Source organism: Ranitomeya imitator, chromosome 2, assembly GCF_032444005.1.
Source record: "Ranitomeya imitator isolate aRanImi1 chromosome 2, aRanImi1.pri, whole genome shotgun sequence".
Lineage (NCBI taxonomy): Eukaryota > Metazoa > Chordata > Amphibia > Anura > Dendrobatidae > Ranitomeya > Ranitomeya imitator.
This window is the reverse complement of record NC_091283.1, coordinates 251,479,168-251,501,707: the sequence shown is the minus strand read 5'-3', so window position 1 is coordinate 251,501,707 and position 22,540 is coordinate 251,479,168. Positions and strand designations below refer to the sequence as shown.

The 22,540-nt window shown below is 47.6% G+C and overlaps 1 protein-coding gene across 1 annotated transcript in view; it reads left to right on the top strand.

The window, feature by feature from the left end:
• Nucleotides 1-22,540, top strand: part of LOC138662929 (gastrula zinc finger protein XlCGF57.1-like) — a 46,314-nt gene that overhangs the window by 5,951 nt on the left and 17,823 nt on the right. The window contains exon 2 of the mRNA XM_069748936.1: nt 9,446-9,588. The gene's annotated coding sequence lies outside the window, so the exon portion shown is untranslated. The remainder of the gene's footprint in view (nt 1-9,445; nt 9,589-22,540) is intronic.

Genomic DNA, 22,540 nt, shown 5'->3' with positions numbered 1-22,540 from the left:
TGCGCATGCGCCCGCCATTTTGGAAGATGGCGGCGCCCGGGAGAAGACGGACGGGACCACGGCTGGATCGGTAAGTATGATAGGGTGGGGGGGGGACCACGGGGAGGGGGGATCGGAGCACGGGGGGGGGAATCGGAGCGCGGGAGGGGTGGAACGGAGCGCGGGGGGCGTGGAACGGAGCACGGGGGGGCTGGAATGGAGCACGGGGGGGTGGAACGGAGCACGGGGGGGGGTGGATCGGAGTGCAGGGGGGGGTGATTGGAGCACGGGGGGGTGATTGGAGCACGGGGGGAGCGGACACGAGCACGGGGGGGGAGCGGAGCACTGGACGGAGGGGAGCCGGAGCAGTGTACCGGCCAGATCGGGGGGGTGGGGGGGCGATCGGAGGGGTGGGGTGGGGGCACACTAGTATTTCCAGCCATGGCCGATGATATTTCAGCATTGGCCATGGCTGGATTGTAATATTTCACCCGTTATAATGGGTGAAATATTACAAATCGCTCTGATTGGCAGTTTCACTTTCAACAGCCAATCAGAGCGATCGTAGCCACGAGGGGGTGAAGCCACCCCCCCTGGGCTAAACTACCACTCCCCCTGTCCCTGCAGATCGGGTGAAATGGGAGTTAACCCTTTCACCCGATCTGCAGGGACGCGATCTTTCCATGACGCCGCATAGGCGTCATGGGTCGGAATGGCACCGACTTTCATGACGCCTACGTGGCGTCAAAGGTCGGGAAGGGGTTAATTTCTCTGTCCTCCGATGTGATCGCACATCGGAGGACAGAGAAAAGAGGTCCCAGGTGGCCCCCCAATACTCACCTAGCTCCCCCGATGCTCCTCGTGTCTCCCGGTGGGCGCCGCCATCTTCAAAATGGCGGGCGCATGCGCAGTGCGCCCGCCGGCCGGCACCGGGAGAATCTTTGGGGTCTCGGCTGCCTGGGGTAGCCGAGACCCCAAAGAGCATGATCGGGGGTCGGTTTTAGCGACCCCTGTTTTGCGATCGCCGGTAATTAACTGTTTACCGGCGACCGCAAAAAAAAAAAAAAAAAAAAAAAAGTAAAGTGTAATTCTCTGTCCTCTGATGTGATCGCACATCAGAGGACAGAGAAATAGGGGGATTCGGGGACCCTAGCATACTCACCTAGGTCCCTGGATCCTCTTGCTGCTCCTCCTGGCCGCCGGCAGAAGAACATGGCGGACGCATGCCCAGTGCGCCCGCCATCTGTCTCCATCTGCCGGCCGGCAGGAGAACAGCAGTTAGGGCTAAAATTAGGGTTAGGGGTAGGGTTAGGGGTAGGGTTAGGGGTAGGGTTAGGGGTAGGGTTAGGGGTAGGTTAGGGTTAGGGTTAGGGGTAGGGTTAGGGGTAGGGGTAGGGTTAGGGGTAGGGTTAGGTTAGGGGTAGGGTTAGGGGTAGGGGTAGGGGTAGGGTTAGGGCTAGGGTTAGGTTAGGGGTAGGGTTACGGCTAGGGTTAGGTTAGGGGTAGGGGTAGGTTAGGGTTAGGGGTAGGGGTAGGGTTAGGGGTAGGGTTAGGTTAGGGGTAGGGTTGGGGCTAAATTTAGGGTTAGGGTTGGGGCTAAATTTAGGGTTAGGGTTGGGGCTAAATTTAGGGTTAGGCTTCTTTCACACTTACGTCGGTACGGGGCCGTCGCAATGCGTCGGCCCGACATACCGACGCACGTTGTGAAAATTGTGCACAACGTGGGCAGCAGCTGTAGTTTTTCAACGCATCCGCTGCCCAATCTATGTCCTGGGGAGGAGGGGCGGAGTTACGGCCACGCATGCGCGGTCAGAAATGGCGGATGCGACGTACAAAAAAACGTTTCATTGAACGTTTTTTTGTGCCGACGCTCCGCCAAAACACAACTGATCCAGTGCACGACGGACGCGACGTGTGGCCATCCGTCACGATCCGTCGGCAATACTATGGGCAAAAAACGCATCCTGCGGGCACATTTGCAGGATCCGTTTCTTGTCCAAAACGACGGATTGCGACGGAATGCCAAACAACGCAAGTGTGAAAGTAGCCTTAGGGCTAGGGTTAGGGTTGGGGCTAAAGTTAGGGCTAGGGTTGGGGCTAAAGTTAGGGTTAGAGCTGGGATTAGGTTTAGGGTTTGGATTAGGGTTGGTATTAGGGTTAGGGTTGGCATTAGGGTTACGCTTGGGATTAGGGTTAGGTTTGGGATTAGGGTTAAGGTTAGGGTTGTGATTAGGGGTGTATTGGGATTAGGGTTAGGGTTGAGATTAGGATTAGGGGTGTGTTGGATTTAGGGTTTTGATTAGGGTTATGGTTAGGGTTGACATTAGGGTTGTTTTGGGGTAAGGGTTGTGATTATGGTTAGGGTTAGTGATTAGGATTATGGATCAGGTTGGGATTAGGGTTAGGGGTTGGAGCTAGAATTGGGGGGTTTCCACTGTTTAGGTACATCAGGGGGTCTCCAAACACGACAGCCAATTTTGCGCTCAAAAAGTCAAATGGTGCTCCCTCCCTTCTGAGCTCTGCCGTGCGCCCAAACAGTGGGTTACCCCCACATATGGGGCATCAGCGTACTCGGGATAAATTGGACAACAACTTCTGGGGTCCAATTTCTCTTGTTACCCTTGTGAAAATAAAAACTTGGGGGCTACAAAATCTTTTTTGTGAAAAAAAAAAATATTTTTTATTTTCACGACTCTGCATTCTAAACTTCTGTGAAGCACTTGGGCATTCAAAGTTCTCACCACACATCTAGATAAGTTCCTTGGGGGGTCTAGTTTCCAAAATGGGGTCACTTGTGGGGGGTTACTACAGTTTAGGTATATCAGGGGCTCTGCAATCGCAACATAATGCCCACAGACCATTCTATCAAAGTCTGCATTCCAAAAAGGCGCTCCTTCCCTTCCGAGCTCTGCCGTGCGCCCAAACAGTGGTTTACCCCCACATATGGCACATCAGCGTACTCGGGATAAATTGGACAACAACTATTGCAGTCCAATTTCTCCTGTTACCCTTGTGAAAATAAAAACTTGGGGGCTACAAAATCTTTTTTGTGAAAAAAAAAATATTTTTTATTTTCACGACTCTGCATTCTAAACTTCTGTGAAGCACTTGGGCATTCAAAGTTCTCACCACACATCTAGATAAGTTCCTTGGGGGGTCTAGTTTCCAAAATGGGGTCACTTGTGGAGGGTTTCTACTGGTTAGGTACATCAGGGGCTCTGCAAATGCAACATAATACCCGCAGACCATTCTATCAAAGTCTGCATTCCAAAACGGCGCTCCTTCCTTCCGAGCTCTGCCGTGCGCCCAAACAGTGGTTTACCCCCACATATGGGGTACCAGCATACTCAAGACAAATTGGACAACAACTTTTGGGGTCCAATTTCTCTTGTTACCCTTGTAAAAATAAAAACTTGGGGGCTACAATATCTTTTTTGTGAAAAAAAAAATATTTTTTATTTTCACGGCTCTGCATTATAAACTTCTGTGAAGCACTTGGGCATTCAAGGTTCTCACCACACATCTAGATAAGTTCCATGGGGGGTCTAGTTTCCAAAATGGGGTCACTTGTGGGGGATTTCTACTGTTTAGGCACATCAGGGGCTCTCCAAACGCGACATGGCGTCCGATCTCAATTCCAGCCAATTCTACATTGAAAAAGTAAAACGGCACTCCTTCTCTTCCAAGCTCTGCGGTGCGCCCTAGCAGTGGTTTACCCCCACATATTGGGTATCAGCGTACTCAGGAGAAATTGCACAACAACTTTTGTGGTCTAATTTCTCCTGTTACCCTTGTGAAAATAAAAATTTGTGGGCAAAAAGATCATTTTTGTAGAAAAAATGCGATTTTTTTTTTTTCACGGCTCTACGTTATAAACTTCTGTGAAGCACATGGGGGTTCAAAGTGCTCGCCGCACATCTAGATAAGTTCCTTAAGGGGTCTAGTTTCCAAAATGGTGTCACTTGTGGGGGGTTTCCACTGTTTAGGCACATCAGGGGCTCTCCAAACGCGACATGGCGTCCAATCTCAATTCCAGCCAATTCTACATTGAAAAAGTAAAACGGCGCTCCTTCACTTCCAAGCTCTGCGGTGCGCCCAAACAGTGGTTTACCCCCACATATGGGGTATCGACGTATTCAGGAGAAATCGCACAACAACTTTTGTGGTCTAATTTCTCCTGTTACCCTTGTGAAAATAAGAATTTGTGGGCAAAAAGATCATTTTTGTGTAAACAAAAGCGATTTTTTTATTTTCACGGCTCTACGTTATAAACTTCTGTGAAGCACTTGGGGGTTCAAAGTGCTCGCCACACATCTAGATAAGTTCCTTAAGGGGTCTAGTTTCCAAAATGGTGTCACTTGTGGGGGGTTTCCACTGTTTAGGCACATCAGGGGCTCTCTAAACGTGACATGGCGTCCGATCTCAATTCCAGCCAATTCTGCATTGAAAAAGTCAAACGGCGCTCCTTCACTTCTAAGTTCTGCGGTGCGCCCTAACAGTGGTTTACCCCCACATATGGGGTATTGGCGTATTCAGGAGAAATTGCATAACAAAATTTATGGTTACATTTCTGTTTTTACACTTGTGAAAATAAAAAAAATGGTTCTGAATTAAGATGTTTGCAAAAAAAAGTTAAATGTTCATTTTTTCCTTCCACATTGTTTCAGTTCCTGTGAAGCACGTAAAGGGTTAATAAACTTCTTGAATGTGGTTTTGAGAACCTTGAGGGGTGTAGTTTTTAGAATGGTGTCACACTTCATTATTTTCTATCATATAGACCCCTCAAAATGACTTCAAATGTGATGTGGTCCCTAAAAAAAAATGGTGTTGTAAAAATGAGAAATTGCTGGTCAACTTTTAACCCTTATAACTCCCTAACAAAAAAAAATGTTGTTTCCAAAATTGTGCTGATGTAAAGTAGACATGTGGGAAATGTTATTTATTAACTATTTTTCGTGACATATCTCTCTGATTTAAGGGCATAAAAATACAAAGTTTGAAAATTGCAACATTTTAAAAATTTTCGCCATATTTCCGTTTTTTTTCATAAATAATCGCAAGTAATATCGAAGAAATGTTACCACTAACATGAAGTACAATATGTCACGAAAAAACAATCTCAGAATCAGCGGGATCCGTTGAAGCGTTCCAGAGTTATAACCTCATAAAGTGACAGTGGTCAGAATTGCAAAAATTGGCTCGGTCATTAAGTACCAAATTGGCTCTGTCACTAAGGGGTTAAGAGAAGAGCTGTTGGGACTCTCATACTGAATGTGTGGCTGGTGGGGGCCATTATACTGGGGTTGTGGTGGACTGTAAATGCCTCCATACTGAGTGGGGTTTTATTTTGTGTAGCAGGTTGTGGAGGCCATAATTAGAGATGAGCAAATATGTTCGGAAAACGATCGCCAAACATAAATTCGGCACGAATATGGTACATTCGGATTCATGATCGGTAACACAAGCATTTTTCTTATGATCGGAAAAAGTAGGTAACATTCGGTAAATTATATAATAGAAGCCGGCAATACATGTGCCACGTTTAGTAAAATCACATCCTGGTTCTGCCCTGTTGTACATAATATACCAGTAATGGTCCATAACACTATGGTGCCTACCTCAAGAAACATGAAAGTGTCACGAGCAAAGAGATTCATGCCGGCTCAGACGTCGCCTGGATTAATAAGATCCGCATCAGATGTCGAGGAACCAGGACAATCTGATGATAAATGGACCAAACCTTACATGGACAAGGAAGAGAACATGGATCTGATGAAATGCTACTATAACAGCAGACCAAATGAGAGAGGATATATGAAACGTATGACGAAACTCTGGATGAATACAAGACCACTAACTGAGAAACAACTAGTCACCCAACGTTTCAATATCATAAAGATGATGTGGATATTTTTCTGCCCAATGATGACAGAAGGAGTGATACCTTTATTGGCTAACCAGAAAATAATATGTTTGCAGCTTTCAGAGTACAGTGGCTCCTTCTTCTGGCAAGATTACAATTAATCTATTTGTAATCTTGCCAGAAGAAGGAGCCACTGTGCTCTGAAGGCTGCAAACATATTATTTTCTGGTTAGCCAATAAGGGTATCACTCCTAGAATACTTCTGTTATCATTGGGCAGAAAAATATTCACATTGATTTTTCTGGCTAACACGGTACCACAATGCAATGTGTTATTGTATATCAATATCATAAAGAGAAAGCTATTATCACAACTTGAGATGGATCAACTTCACTGTAGATCCACCCCACATGAAGACCTGGAAGAACAACATGTGCAACCCCCTGAAGATCCTGATCCAACCCTGCAACTAGAGAGCACTGCAGCTGGTCTGAAACAGAAGATCTTAGATAAACTAAATACCATCAATACCAGAGATCGACTGCCAAGGCTCAGCAAAGAAAGCCCACCAAACAGTATGCTAGAGGATGCCAACAGAGAAGCACTTGCATCAATACCTACCACCACCATAACTCAAACTAATAATCTGATCTATGTTACTGCCTCAGCAATCATGGAAATGCTTGGCTATACAACCAGCAAGAACAGCAGAAGTGCCCCCCTTGGAAAACAAGACTGTAGACAAAGATCAAGGTGCCACGAAGGGAAGTCGGACAACTATCAGAAATACAGAAGTGTGTAAAGATCAAGAATAAAACCAAGCTGGACAAGTACAAAGGCCTGACCCCAACTGAAGAGAATGCTAAACAAAGGCTCACAGCACTCGCTGCAAGACAAGGGAGATACATTAGAGAAGCTGAGGCCAAGCAGATAAATGCCCTGTTCTCCAAAGAACCATCCAAAGTGTACTCCCAACTACAGAGCAACAGCACAAAGGCAGCAACTCCGCCAATAGCAGATAATAAACAAAACTGGAGGAACATATTGGAGAAGGAAAAACACAACACGAGTGCAATATGGCTGCAATATTTGAGAATGAAGCACAGCAACCACCTAGAGCAAGAACCAGTCACCATTACAGAAGAAGACATCCAACAGCGGGTGAAGAACATGAAGAGCTGGACAGCACCTGGCCCAGACATGATCCTTACCTACTGGCTAAAGAAATTCACAGTGGTACATAAAAGCATGGCAAAGCAGATGAACCAACTGCTAGAAGCAGGTCACCACCCAGCTTGGCTAACACAAGGAAGAACAGTGCTGATCATGAAGGATCCTCACAAAGGAACAGTTCCATCCAAATACTGCCCAATAACCTGCCTATAGCGTTCCGAGAAGAAAACTAGAGTGGACCCTCTGGACCGTGGGGAGACCTACCCCTGGGCGAGCGGACCTAAGGTGGAAAACGACCCCTATACAGGGACTACAAGGAGCAAGCCCAGAGGTCACTCACCCACGGTGAAGATACCAAGAGGGACCGCTCCAGGAAGAAGGGAAAAAGAGGAAGCTGAATACAAGAAGATCATTCAGGTATCCGTGGACATGACTGGAGGACCGGGAGGCCGGAACGAAGAGGCCGCTGAGGAAACAAACAAAACAACAAAGGAAGGTAAGAACAAAAGCAGGGTGACCAGCAAAAGGAAGGTAAGAACAAAAGCAGGGTGACCAGCAAAAGAAAGGTATTAAACCAAGAGAAGGCAGGAATGGAAGGGAAGCGTAAGCACAGACAAAAACGGTGAGCACGCTGAGGAGGGAAGCGGAGAGAGCCGGAGGCAATAGCAAAAGAGCTAAAACAATCTGGCACCAGAGAACCGGAGAGCCTACCTCTTATAGTAGAGGCAGGAACAGGATTGGGTAAGAGAAGACTGACCTAATGACCTCAGGAAGGGGTAACAGGGAAACTGCGCCTGCGCCCCTGGGGAAACCTAGAGCGTCTGCGCAAAGAGAGCGTACCTACCAAGGACCCGGACACCGGAAGTGCTGGGGAATCACAGAAGCGCACGGACCCGGAAATGGAATGCCGGGAGCGCGCTGCAGCAGAGGAGGATCCGGCGCTCACAGGGCCAGGAGCAGGGCGGGCGGGAGTAGACCTCGGGACAGAGCGGTGAGAGCCGCGGACCCCAGGCAGAGCAGCGGAGGAGCGGCGGTGCAGAGGAGCGGCATCGGTAACAGTACCCCCCTCCTTACAACCCCCCCTACGTAAAGCAGCAAAACATTTATTAAGAATACGAGGAGCATCGATGTTTTCCAAAGGCTCCCAGGACCTCTCCTCAGGACCAAAACCCTTCCAATCAACCAAGAAAAATTCCTTTCCCCGAATCCTCTTAACAGCCAAAATATCCCTCACCTCAAAGACGTTGTCAGTGCTGACTGGTTGAGAAGAGGTACAAGAGGAGGGATGAAAACGGTTAAAGATGGCTGGTTTGAGAAGAGAGACATGAAACGTATTGGGTATACGAAGCGAAGCAGGCAATCTCAGCTTGTAAGCGACATTGTTGACTCGACGCAGAATCTTAAAAGGACCAATGAAACGTGGACCTAGGTTGTAGGAAGGAATCTTGAGTCTGATGAATCTTGAAGAAAGCCAGACCTTATCACCAGGAGAGAAAGGAGGAGAATCTAAACGCCTCTTGTGTACTTGTCTCTTCATTCTTGAAGAAGCTTGTTTTAACGTCTCTTTGACCTCGTCCCAGATTGAAGAAAACTTGAGAGCCATAGAGTCAGCTGCTGGAACACCAGAGGCAGGAGAGACTGGTAGGGGCACACCAGGGTGCTGTCCAAAAACAATGAAAAACGGAGTTGTTGCAGAGGACTCGCTGGAATGGTTGTTGTAGGCAAACTCCGCCCAAGGAAGCAAATTGACCCAGTCATTATGATGAGCATTAGAGTAATGCCGTAGATAGACAGCCAAAGTCTGGTTGGTTCGTTCCGCCTGACCGTTGGTTTGTGGGTGATATGCGGAAGAGAAGTCCAGGTTCACCTTTAAAAGTTTGCACAAAGCTCTCCAAAAGCGGGAAGTAAATTGTACCCCTCTGTCTGACACGATGTGCTGAGGAAGACCATGGAATTTGAAGATGTTTTGAATAAAAATGTTTGCCAACTTAGGAGCAGAAGGTAAACCGGTCAGCAGAATAAAGTGAGCCATCTTAGAGAATCTGTCCACTACGACAAGGTTGACCGTACATGCGGAAGAGCAGGGAAGATCGGTGATGAAGTCCATGGCAATATGCTGCCACGGTGCAGATGGGACTGGAAGAGGAAGCAGATTCCCAAGTGGTAGTCATCTAGGTACCTTGTTTCTGGCACATGAGGGACAAGAAGCTACGAATTCCTTTACATCCTGACGTAAGGTAGGCCACCAATAGTACCGAGAGATGAGAAGGTAAGTCTTCTTAGTACCTGCATGACCAGCCAATTTGGAAGAATGACCCCAAGATAAGACCCTTCTAGTGTCATCATCCGAGACTAGCGTCTGTAACATCTGTAAGGGAGCGACGGTTACAATTTTAGTAGGATCAATGATGTATGCTGTTTCCTCCACAGAATCTGACGATTGGAATGACCTGGACAAAGTGTCAGCCTTTATGTTCCTGTTGCCGGGCCGGAAACGAAGTTCAAACTCAAAGCGAGCAAAAAAAAAAAGACCATCTAGCTTGACGTGGATTTAATCTTTGCGCAGTTTGCAGGTAAGTAAGATTCTTGTGATCGGAGAAGATTACAAAAGGATGAACAGACCCCTCTAGCAGATACCTCCACTCCTCTAAAGCCAATTTGATGGCCAACAACTCTCGATCTCCAATGGTATAGTTCCGTTCAGAAGTCGAAAAGGCTTTAGAGAAGAAACCGCATGGAGCTGTTCGACCCTCAGGGGTCTTTTGTGAGAGCACGGCTCCAGCACCTGTAGAAGAGGCGTCAACTTCCAGAATAAATGGCTTGTTCCTCTCCGGGTGATGCAAGACAGGCGCGGAAGAAAAGGACTTTTTAAGTAGAGCAAAGGACTCCTCTGCCTCTGGAGTCCACTCCTTGGAGCAGGAACCCTTGCGAGTGAGAGAACAAAGAGGACGGATCACGGAAGAAAAATGCGGGATGAATTGCCTGTAGTAATTGGCGAATCCGATGAAGCGTTGGATGGCTTTCACTCCGCAGGGCCGCGGCCAGTTAATAATGGCATTCACCTTCTCAGGATCCATTTTAAGACCAGAGTCCGAGACAATGTATCCAAGGAATGGCAAAGAGGTTTGCTCGAACACACATTTCTCTAACTTGGCATACAAGTGGTTGTCTCTTAGGCATTGCAAGACCTCACGAACACTCCTGCGATGCGATGGGAGATCTGGAGAAAAAACAAGAATATCATCCAAATAAACCAAAACACAAGAGTAGAGGAGATCTCGGAATACGTCGTTGACGAGCTCTTGGAATACCGCGGGAGCATTGCAGAGGCCGAAAGGCATAACTAAATACTCGTAATGTCCATCCCGGGTGTTAAAGGCGGTCTTCCACTCGTCGCCGGAGCGGATCCGGACTAAATTGTAGGCGCCTCGTAAATCAAGCTTAGTAAAAATACGAGCACCTCGAAGGCGGTCGAAGAGCTCCGGTATAAGGGGCAGGGGATACCTATTCTTGACCGTGATACTGTTCAATCCCCGATAGTCAATACATGGTCTTAAGGAACCGTCCTTCTTCTTCACAAAGAAGAACCCAGCTCCAGCAGGAGAAGAGGACTTCCGGATGAATCCTTTAGCAAGGTTCTCTTGTATGTACTCAGACATAGACTTGGTCTCAGCTGCTGAAAGCGGATAAATTCTCCCTCTGGGTGGAGAGCAACCGGGAAGAAGATCCACCAGACAATCGTAGGAACGATGGGGAGGAAGACTCTCAGCCTCCTTTTTATCAAAGACGTCAGCATACGACCAGTAAGGAGTAGGCAAACCAACAGGAACTCCAGTAGGCTGAGAAGGGGAAACAGGGCATATTGACCAAAGACAGCGATCATGACACGAAGGGCCCCACCGAAGCACGTCTCCTGTGCGCCAATTCAGGGTAGGTTCGTGAACTCGAAGCCAGGGGAGACCAAGCAAGAAGGCATGAGAGAGGTTAGGCAAAACATAAAAAGCGATCCTTTCTTGATGCAGAGCCCCGATTTGAATCTCCACTTCCTCTGTAACGAAAGAAATTGCCTCCTGTAAAGGTCTTCCATCCACAGAAGCAATCAGGCGAGGAGAGTCCAAAGAGAATACAGGAACGCGAAGCCTCCGAGCCGCTTCAAGACTTATAAAATTGCCTGCTGTACCTGAATCCACATACGCCACCTCAGAAGACGGATACTGATTAGAGACAAAAAGAACAGAAAGAGTCAAAGGATGAGAGGAAACACGGACACCTAGGGAGGCCTCTCTTACCTGTCCTAGGCGGAAGAGTTTTCCGGTCTATCTGGACAGCTGCGGAGCAAGTGAGCGGCACTACCACATTAAAAGCAGAGGCCCTGGGTGCGCCTCTCCTTGCGGCGTTGTTCCGCCATTTTTACTCGATCCACTTGCATGGGTTCAGAAGTTGGCGCTGAAGAAGGAACAGAAACGGGAGCACGAGGACTGCTAGACTGACGGAAGGTAGAAGGGATAGGATTAGGTCTCCTCTCTCGAGCAGACTCCCGAGATCGCTCCTGAAAGCGGAGGTTAATCCGGGTAGCGAGGGAGATAAGATCCTCAAGAGAAGTTGGGGTATCACGACCGGCTAGCTCGTCCTTAATCCGGCTAGACAAGCCCCGCCAAAAAGCACCCACAAGAGCCTCATTGTTCCACCCCAGTTCTGAGGCCAGAGTACGGAAGCGAATGGCATATTGTCCAACAGAAGAGGAACCTTGACGTAAATTAAAGAGAGACTCGGTAGTAGAATCTAAACGTCCGGGCTCATAAAAAACTTTACGAAAGGTCTCAAGAAAATCCTCCAGGTGGCAGACTACAGGATCTGTTATGATCTGGTGGCCTAAGAGCAGCATGAGACGGACTCTGGAGAAGGTGGTCCCTGTACTGACCGCAAACCCTGAACCTAGCAGCACAACTAGAAGTAGCCGTGGGGGGTACCTAACACTCCCTAGACCCCTCGGCACAGCCTAAGATCTAACTACCCCTAAAGACAGAATCAGGAAACCTATCTTGCCTCAGAGAAAATCCCCAAAGGATAGATAGCCCCCCACAGATATTAACTGTGAGAGGAGAGGGAAATAACATACACATATATGAAATCAGATTTTAGCATAGGAGGCCATACTAGCTAAAAAGAAAGAATAGAACAGAGTACTATGCGGTCAGTATAAAAACACTAGAAAATATCCACCGCAGAAAATACGGATCACCACCTCTGACTAAAGACATGGGGGGTATATCTGCATCTCCAGAGAAATAGCTAGGCTGCAAAAAATCCTTCACAGACCAAGCTGGACAAGACTAAAACATGAAAATGCACAGAACTGTAAGGTCCACAGCAGGTGGACAGCAAAAACAAAGCCAGGACTTATCTTTGTAGAAAAACACAGCAAACTGGAGAGACCAGCAGGGAAGTGAATCCTTCAAGAACAATGGACAACTGGCACTGACTAAAGGATCCAGCAAAGCTCTATACCCCAGTCAGTTTTGCAATTAGTAGATACACCTGTCCACTCCTGCAGTCCAGGCAAAACTGCATTACCCTCTACAACCACCGGAGGGAGCCCAAAAGCTGAATTCACAACAGGGATCATCACGCTCCCACAAGGGATTAACCCAAGCCAACGCCTCTCCTTCCAGGTGAGACACTATAAATGCCACTCTAGTCCGATCCGAGGGGTACTGAAGAGGCAGAAGCTCGAAATGGAAACGGCATTGATTTAAAAAACCCCGACAGAGCTTAGGATCGCCAGAGTACCTGGGAGGTATGCCCAGGCGAGGAGGAGGATGAGGAGTAGGCAAAGGACTGGAGGCGAGAGGGGATGCTTGCGCCGCTGCAGCAGGGGCAGACTGAAGACTAAACAGGCGGTCATCGATAGAAGCCATATAGCTCAGTATGCGGGCCTGGGTATCCCGTTGCTGAGTAAGCTCCTGTTGGAGCCAATTGGGCGGCATTAACAGGGTCAGTAGTCTGAATGGAGGTTAAGCGTGACTCCATAGACTTCATAAAAGCCATTATGCGCTGCTGATTATCACGCAAATGGGCTAACTCCTTCTGGGCCGAAAAAAGGGTACCTGCGGGGTCCATGGCCAGATTGTACTATAGCGTTCCGAGAAGAAAACTAGAGTGGACCCTCTGGACCGTGGGGAGACCTATCCCTGGGCGAGCGGACCTAAGGTAGAAAACGACCCCTATACAGGGACCGCAAGGAGCAAGCCCAGAGGTCACTCACCCACGGTGAAGATACCAGGAGGGACGGCTCCAGGAAGAAGGAAGAAAGAGGAAGCTGGATACAAGAAGATCATTCAGGTATCCGTGGACGTGACTGGAGGACCGGGAGGCCGGAACGAAGAGGCCGCTGAGGAAACAAACAAAACAACAAAGGAAGGTAAGAACAAAAGCAGGGTGACCAGCAAAAGGAAGGTAAGAACAAAAGCAGGGTGACCAGCAAAAGAAAGGTATTAAACCAAGAGAAGGCAGGAACGGAAGGGAAGCGTAAGCACAGACGAAAACGGTGAGCACGCTGAGGAGGGAAGCGGAGAGAGCCGGAGGCAATAGCAAAAGAGCTAAAACAATCTGGCACCAGAGAACCAGAGAGCCTACCTCTTATAGTAGAGGCAGGAACAGGATTGGGTAAGAGAAGACTGACCTAATGACCTCAGGAAGGGGTAACAGGGAAACTGCGCCTGCGCCCCTGGGGAAACCTAGAGCGCCTGCGCAAAGAGAGCGTACCTGCCAAGGACCCGGACACCGGAAGTGCTGGGGAATCACAGAAGCGCACGGACTCGGAAATGGAATGCTGGGAGCGCGCTGCAGCAGAGGAGGATCCGGCGCTCACAGGGCCAGGAGCAGGACGGGCGGGAGCAGACCTCGGGACAGAGCGGTGAGAGCTGCGGACCCCAGGCAGAGCAGCGGAGGAGCGGCGACGCAGAGGAGCAGCATCGGTAACACTGCCTTACAACAACATGGAAACTTCTGTCAGGCATCATAGCCACCAAGCTACAGAACCATATGAACCAGTACATGAATCCAGCTCAGAAAGGCATTGGGACTGACACCAGAGGCTCTAAGCACCAGCTCCTAGTAGATAGAGTAGTCTCTCAAGACTCAAGATCCGGACAGACAAATCTCAACACAATACCAAAAAAAGAAAAAAAGTGAAGCACACTCACCCGTGATGAACCATCAAGTTTATTCGGACATAACTTATGTGTTGCAGGGAGGGTTGTGAACACACACGGACGACGGCCGTTTCATGCTTAAAGCACTTCAACAGGTCCTATGATGGGAGGAAGTGAGGTGGGTCCTTTTAACTATGAGATCTTCTGACCCCTCCCTCCTCCTCACACGTCACAGTGGCTGGATAACCACTAACCGGAAAACAAGTGAAATAACAAGTGAAATAACACGCAATATAAAAGATTAAAAACAATTACATATCGCAACAAATTACCTGCAATGATACAAATTGTTCAACATCAAAGCCCTTTACAGAAAAACTGACATCAATTTTTTCATTGAACCCTATTGGTCCCGAATCCGATGCGTCTGCACGCAAAATCCACCTGGCTTCATTTCTCAGCAAGATGCGATGAAGGTTTCCTCCTTGTTGCGGCAAGGAAACTTTTTCTAACCCTGCAAAACTTAATACTTGGACGTTACCTTCATGTTGCTCTCTTACATGTTTAATTAATCGGGGCACCCCCTTCCCTGTACGTATTGAATTGAAGTGCTCCCTGATTCGGACAAACAGAGGTCGAATTGTCTTGCCGATGTAAAAATGAGGCACATCTTTCTGTTTTGTCAAAGGGTCTAAATTATTGCTTACCGGATGGAATTCAATATGGTAGATTTTAAAATAGATCTCTACAAGGCAGTAAGAAAGATCCATTTATTTAAATCATTCGCATCACCTGCACGTTCTGACATAATACAGCAAGATAAGCTAGCAAGTTATCCAGGGGAAATTACCAGTAGGGCACATAGCAGATGTACAGACATGCTACAAGTACCTCGGCATCCCACAGAGATATGGTAACCATGATGGAGGCAAGGAAAGCAGCAACATCCAAATACCATCAAAGGGTAAGACAGGTCCTGAAGAACCAGCTCAATGGGAAGAATAAAATCCACCACATCAATATATATATATGCCCTGCCAGTTATCAGATACCCTGCTGGCATTCTGTGCTGGCCAAAAGAAGAGATGGAAGCTGCAGATGTGAAAACACAAAAGCTCCTCAGAATGCATGGAGGTTTCAACCCTAAAGGTACCTTCACACTAAGCAACTTCACAAAAATATCGCTAGCGATCCGTGACGTTGCAGCGTCCTGGCTAGCGATATCGTTGTGTTTGACACGCAGCAGCGATCAGGATCCAGCTGTGCCATCGTTGGTCGCTGCAGAAAGTCCAGAACTTTATTTCGTCGCTGGACTCCCTGCAGACATCACTGAATCGGCGTGTGTGACGCCGATTCAGCGATGTCTTCACTGGTAACCAGGGTAAACATCGGGTTACTAAGCGCAGGGCCGCGCTTAGTAACCCGATGTTTACCCTGGTTATCATCGTAAAAGTAAAAAAAACAAACACTACATACTTACCTTCAGCTGTCTGTCCCCGGCACTCTGCTTCCTGCACTGGCTGTGAACGCCGGTCAGCCGGAAAGCAGAGCGGTGACATCACCGCTCTGCTTTCCGGCCGCTGTGCTCACAGTCAATGCAGGAAAGCAGAGCGCCGGGGACAGACAGCTGAAGGTAAGTATGTAGTGTTTGTTTTTTTTACTTTTACGATGGTAACCATGGTAAACATCGGGTTACTAAGCGCGGCCCTGCGCTTAGTAACCCGATGTTTACCCTGGTTACCGGCATCATTGGTCGCTGGAGAGCTGTCTGTGTGACAGCTCTCCAGTGACCAAACAGCGACGCTGCAGCGATCGACATCGTTGTCGGTATCGCTGCAGCGTCGCTTAGTGTGAAGGTACCTTAAGTTTAACACCCAAAGATTGTATACCAACAGAAAGGAGGGTGGTCGAGGCTTGATAAGCATCCAAGCCACCATCACGGATGAAATAAGGAGTATCCAAGAATATATCAGAAAAATGGCACCAAAAGATGAGATGCTGAGAGAAAGCCTAAGGCAGCAACAACAACAGATCTGGAAGGAAGAACAGGAACATGAACCGCCATGGCAAGACAAGCCGCTGCATGGGATGTATCATCGACAGATAATGGAGGTGGCTGACATGGAGAAATCCTACCAATGGTTGGAGAAAGCTGGACTCCGAGACTGCACAGAGGCACTAATCATAGCGGCACAACAGCAACCACTAAGTACCAGATCCATAGAAGCAGGAATCTACCACACAAGACAAGACCCAAGGTGCAGACTATGCAAAGAAACCTCAGAAACCGTCCAACACATAGTGGCAGGATGCAAAATGCAAGCAGGAACAGCGTTTACTGAATGCCACAGTCAAGTAGCGGGAATTGTATACTGGAACATCTGCACAGCATATGGGCTAATTCCCCCTAAGTCCAGTTGGGAGACCTCCAAAATAGTTGTGGAGAATGAAAGGGCTAAAATCCTGTGGGACTTCAAGATCCAGACGGATAAGCAGGTGGTGGCTAACCAACCAGACATTGTGATAGTAGACAAGGATCAGAAGACAGCAGTGATAATAGATGTGGCAGTGCCAAGTGACAGCAACATCAGAAAGAAGGAATGTCGGAAGGATGCCTCGAAAGAAGAGAGGTATCCGAGAACCTGTGCAGCTTTGAAGCGACGACAGGTAACGGATGGAGATCCGTGTTGTACTGACCGGGGTCAGAATGAAAGGAAGAGTGAAAATGTCTGTGGGATGCCTCTAAGGAAGAGAGGTGTCCGAGAACCTGTGCGGCACCAACAGGTAACGGATGGAGATCCGTGTTGTACTGACCGGGATCAGAGTGAATGAAAAGAGACACATTGTGTATGGGACACCTTTGAGGCCAAGAGGTGTCCAGGAACCCGTGTAGATTGTCAACGGGTAACGGTCTGAAAAATGTGTGTTATGCTGATCGGGATCAGTGAGGTACCGTGATAAAGATGAATATGTACAGACGGTGTTCATGCTGTTGTCAAGTTCCTGAAGATGTTGTTTATGTGGATGTGAAATAAACCTAAGAGAAGAGACTGTGTTTTGTAAGAAAACCGAGCCTGTGTGCGTTGATCCCGTGCCAAGCGAGTGTCCCCCAAGACCCGAAGTAAGGGAAATGCTACTATACATACATACATACACACCTTCTCATTTAAAGATTTTTCTGTATTTTCATGACCATGAAAATTGTAATTTCACACTGAAGGCATCAAAACTATGAATTAACACATGTGGAATTATATACTTAACACAAAAGTGTAAAACAACTGAAATTATGTCTTATATTCTAGGTTCTTCAAAAGAGCCACATTTTGCTTTGATGACTGCTTTGCACACTCTTGGCATTCTCTTGATGAGCTTCAAGAGATCATCACCGGAAATGGTCTTCCAACAATCTTGAAGGAGTTCCCAGAGATGCTTAGCACTTGTTGGCCCTTTTGCCTTCACTCTGCGGTCCAGCTCACCCCAAACCATCTCGATTGGGTTCAGGTCTGGTGACTGGAGGCCAGGTCATCTGGTGTAGCACCCCATCACTTTCATAGCCCTTACACAGCCAGGAGTGTTGTGAATTCTGTTGTCAAGCTCCCTCTTGTGGTCATGAATGGTACTTCAGCTGGTTCTGTCCATGGGCTTCCTCTGGTGGTGGTGAGTGGGGCTGCGGCTTCTGAGGTTCCTTCCACAGGTGACGTGGTTAATTCGGTAGCTGGCTGCTCTATTTAACTCCACCTAGATCATTGCTCCATGCCACCTGTCAATGTTCCAGTATTGGTCTAGTTCACTCCTGGATCGTTCTTGTGACCTGTCTTCCCAGCAGAAGCTAAGTTTCTGCTTGTTTTTCTCTGGTTTGCTATTTTTCTGTCCAGCTTGCTATTTTGATTGTTGTCTTGCTTGCTGGAAGCTCTGGGACGCAGAGGGAGCGCCTCCGCACCGTGAGTCGGTGCGGAGGGTCTTTTTGCGCCCTCTGCGTGGTCTTTTTGTAGTTTTTTGTGCTGATCGCAAAGCTACCTTTCCTATCCTCTGTCTGTTCAGTAAGTTGGGCCTCACTTTGCTAAATCTATTTCATCTCTGTGTTTGTAATTTTCATCTTTACTCACAGTCATTATATGTGGGGGGCTGCCTTTTCCTTTGGGGAATTTCCCTGAGGCAAGGTAGGCTTTATTTTTCTATCTTTAGGGCTAGCTAGTTCCTTAGGCTGTGACGAGGCGCCTAGGGAGCGTCAGGAGCGCTCCACGGCTATTTCTAGTGTGTGTGATAGGTTTAGGGATTGCGGTCAGAAGAGTTCCCACGTCTCAGAGCTCGTCCTATATTATCAGTAACTATCAGGTCATTCCGTGTGCTCTTAACCACCAGGTCCATTATTGTCCTGACCACCATGTCATAACAGTACAGGTGGCCCAAAGTACTAATGCATCTCAATAGAGGGATAAGAGAAGTTCTGAGACCATTTTTTTTTCTTTGCAGTGTGTTTTGTCTCTCTTTTCCCCTTTACCTCTGGGTGGTTCAGGATACAGGTGTAGATATGGACATTCAAGGTCTGTCCTCTTGTATGGATAATCTCACTGCAAGGGTACAAAACATTCAAGATTTTGTGGTTCAGAATCCAATGTTAGAGCCTAGGATTCCTATTCCTGATTTGTTTTTTGGGGATAGATCTAAGTTTCTGAATTTCAAAAATAATTGTAAATTGTTTCTTGCTTTGAAACCTCGCTCCTCAGGTGACCCTGTTCAACAAGTGAAAATCATTATTTCTTTGTTGCGTGGTGACCCTCAAGACTGGGCATTTTCCCTTGCGCCAGGAGATCCGGCATTGCATGATGTTGATGCGTTTTTCTGGCGCTCGGATTGCTTTATGATGAACCTAATTCAGTGTATCAGGCAGAGAAAATCTTGCTGGCTCTGTGTCAGGGTCAGGATGAGGTAGAGATATATTGTCAGAAGTTTCGGAAGTGGTCTGTACTCACTCAGTGGAATGAATGTGCCCTGGCAGCAATTTTCAGAAAGGGTCTCTCTAAAGCCCTTAAGGATGTCATGGTGGGATTTCCCATGCCTGCTGGGCTGAATTAGTCTATGTCTTTGGCCATTCAGATCGATCGACGCTTACGTGAGCGTAAAGCTGTGCACCATTTGGCGGTATTATCTGAGCATAGACCAGAGCCTATGCAATGTGATAGGACTTTGACCAGAGCTGAACGGCAAGAACACAGACGTCGGAATGGGCTGTGTTTTTACTGTGGTGATTCCACTCATGCTATCTCCGATTGTCCTAAGCGCACTAAGCGTTTCGCTAGGTCTGCCACCATTGGTACGGTACAGTCGAAATTTCTTTTGTCCGTTACTCTGATCTGCTCTTTGTCATCCTATTCTATTATGGCATTTGTGGATTCAGGCGCTGCCCTGAATTTGATGGACTTGGAGTTTGCTAGGCACTGTGGTTTTTTCTTGGAGCCCTTGCAGTATCCTATTCCATTGAGAGGAATTGATGCTACGCCTTTGGCCAAGAATAAGCCTCAGTACTGGACCCAGCTTACCATGTGCATGGCTCCTGCACATCAGGAGGATATTCGCTTTTTGGTGTTGCATAATCTGCATGATGTGGTCGTTTTGGGGTTGCCATGGCTACAGGTCCATAATCCAGTATTCGATTGGAAATCTATGTCTGTGTCCAGCTGGGGTTGTCAGGGAGTACATGGTGATGTTCCATTTTTGTCTATTTCGTCATCCACCCCTTCTGAAGTCCCGGAGTTTTTGTCGGATTACCGAGATGTATTTGATGAGCCCAAATCCAGTGCCCTACCTCCTCATAGGGATTGCGATTGTGCTATCAATTTGATTCCTGGTAGTAAGTTTCCTAAGGGCCGACTGTTCAATTTATCTGTGCCAGAGCACGCCGCTATGCGGAGTTATGTAAAGGAATCCTTGGAGAATGGTCATATTCGCCCGTCGTCGTCACCATTGGGAGCAGGGTTCTTTTTTGTGGCCAAGAAGCATGGTTCTTTGAGACCTTGTATTGATTACCGCCTTCTTAATAAGATCACAGTCAAGTTTCAGTACCCTTTGCCGCTGCTGTCTGATTTATTTGCTCGGATTAAGGGGGCTAGTTGGTTCACCAAGATAGATCTTCGTGGTGCGTATAATCTTGTGCGTATTAAACAGGGCGATGAATGGAAAACAGCATTTAATACGCCCGAGGGCCATTTTGAGTACCTGGTTATGCCATTCGGGCTTTCCAATGCTCCATCAGTATTTCAGTCCTTTATGCATGACATCTTCCGAGAGTACCTGGATAAATTCCTGATTGTATATTTGGATGATATTTTGGTCTTCTCGGATGATTGGGAGTCTCACGTGAAGCAGGTCAGAATGGTGTTCCAGGTCCTTCGTGCGAATTCTTTGTTTGTGAAGGGGTCAAAGTGTCTCTTTGGAGTTCTGAAGGTTTCATTTTTGGGTTTCATTTTTTCCCCTTCTACTATCGAGATGGACCCTGTTAAAGTCCAGGCCATTTATGATTGGACTCAGCCGACATCTGTGAAGAGTCTGCAAAAGTTCCTGGGCTTTGCTAATTTTTATCGTCGCTTCATCAGTAATTTTTCTAGTGTTGCTAAACCGTTGACTGATTTGACCAAGAAGGGTGCTGATGTGGTCAATTGGTCTTCTGCGGCTGTGGAAGCTTTTCAGGAGTTGAAGCGTCGTTTTTCTTCTGCCCCTGTGTTGTGCCAGCCAGATGTTTCGCTTCCATTTCAGGTTGAGGTTGATGCTTCTGAGATTGGAGCAGGGGCTGTTTTGTCGCAAAGAAGCTCTGATGGCTCGGTGATGAAACCATGTGCCTTCTTTTCTAGAAAGTTTTCGCCTGCTGAGCGCAATTATGATGTTGGCAATCGAGAGTTGTTGGCCATGAAGTGGGCATTCGAGGAGTGGCGTCATTGGCTTGAAGGAGCCAAGCATCGCGTGGTGGTCTTGACGGATCACAAGAATTTGACTTATCTCGAGTCTGCCAAACGGTTGAATCCTAGACAGGCTCGTTGGTCGCTATTTTTCTCCCGTTTTGATTTTGTGGTTTCATACCTTCCAGGCTCTAAAAATGTGAAGGCTGATGCCCTGTCAAGGAGTTTTGTGCCCGACTCTCCGGGTGTTCCTGAGCCGGCGGGTATTCTCAAAGAGGGGGTAATTTTGTCTGCCATCTCCCCTGATTTGCGGCGGGTGCTGCAAAAATTTCAGGCTGATAGACCTGACCGTTGCCCAGCAGAGAAACTGTTTGTCCCTGATAAATGGACTAGTAGAGTTATCTCTGAGGTTCATTGTTCGGTGTTGGCTGGTCATCCGGGAATCTTTGGTACCAGAGATTTGGTGGCTAGATCCTTTTGGTGGCCGTCTTTGTCGCGGGATGTGCGTTCTTTTGTGCAGTCCTGTGGGACTTGTGCTCGGGCTAAGCCCTGCTGTTCTCGTGCCAGTGGGTTGCTTTTGCCCTTGCCGGTCCCGAAGTGGCCCTGGATGCATATCTCTATGGATTTTATTTCGGATCTCCCTGTCTCTCAAAAGATGTCGGTCATTTGGGTGGTTTGTGATCGCTTCTCTAACATTTGGTACCCTTGTCTAAATTGCCTTCCTCCTCTGATATGGTGCCATTGTTTTTCCAGCATGTGGTTCGTTTACATGGCATTCCGGAGAACATCGTTTCGGACAGAGGTTCCCAGTTTGTTTCGAGGTTTTGGCGAGCCTTTTGTGCTAGGATGGCCATTGATTTGTCTTTTTCCTCGTCTTTCCATCCTCAGACAAATGGCCAAACCGAACGAACTAATCAGACTTTGGAAACATATCTGAGATGCTTTGTTTCTGCTGATCAGGATGATTGGGTGTCCTTTTTGCCTTTGGCTGAGTTCGCCCTTAATAATCGGGCCAGCTCGGCTACTTTGGTTTCGCCTTTTTTCTGCGGCTTCTGAGGTTCCTTCCACAGGTGACGAGGTTAATTCGTTAGCTGGCTGCTCTATTTAACTCCACCTAGATCATTGCTCCATGCCACCTGTCAATGTTCCAGTATCGGTCTAGTTCACTCCTGGATCGTTCTTGTGACCTGTCTTCCCAGCAGAAGCTAAGTTCCTGCTTGTTTTTCTCTGGTTTGCTATTTTTCTGTCCAGCTTGCTATTTTGATTGTTGTCTTGCTTGCTGGAAGCTCTGGGACGCAGAGGGAGCGCCTCCGCACCGTGAGTCGGTGCGGAGGGTCTTTTTGCGCCCTCTGCATGGTCTTTTTGTAGTTTTTTGTGCTGACCGCAAATTCTATTTCTAGTGTGTTTGATAGGTTTAGGGATTGCGGTCAGCAGAGTTCCCACGTCTCAGAGCTCGTCCTATATTATCAGTAACT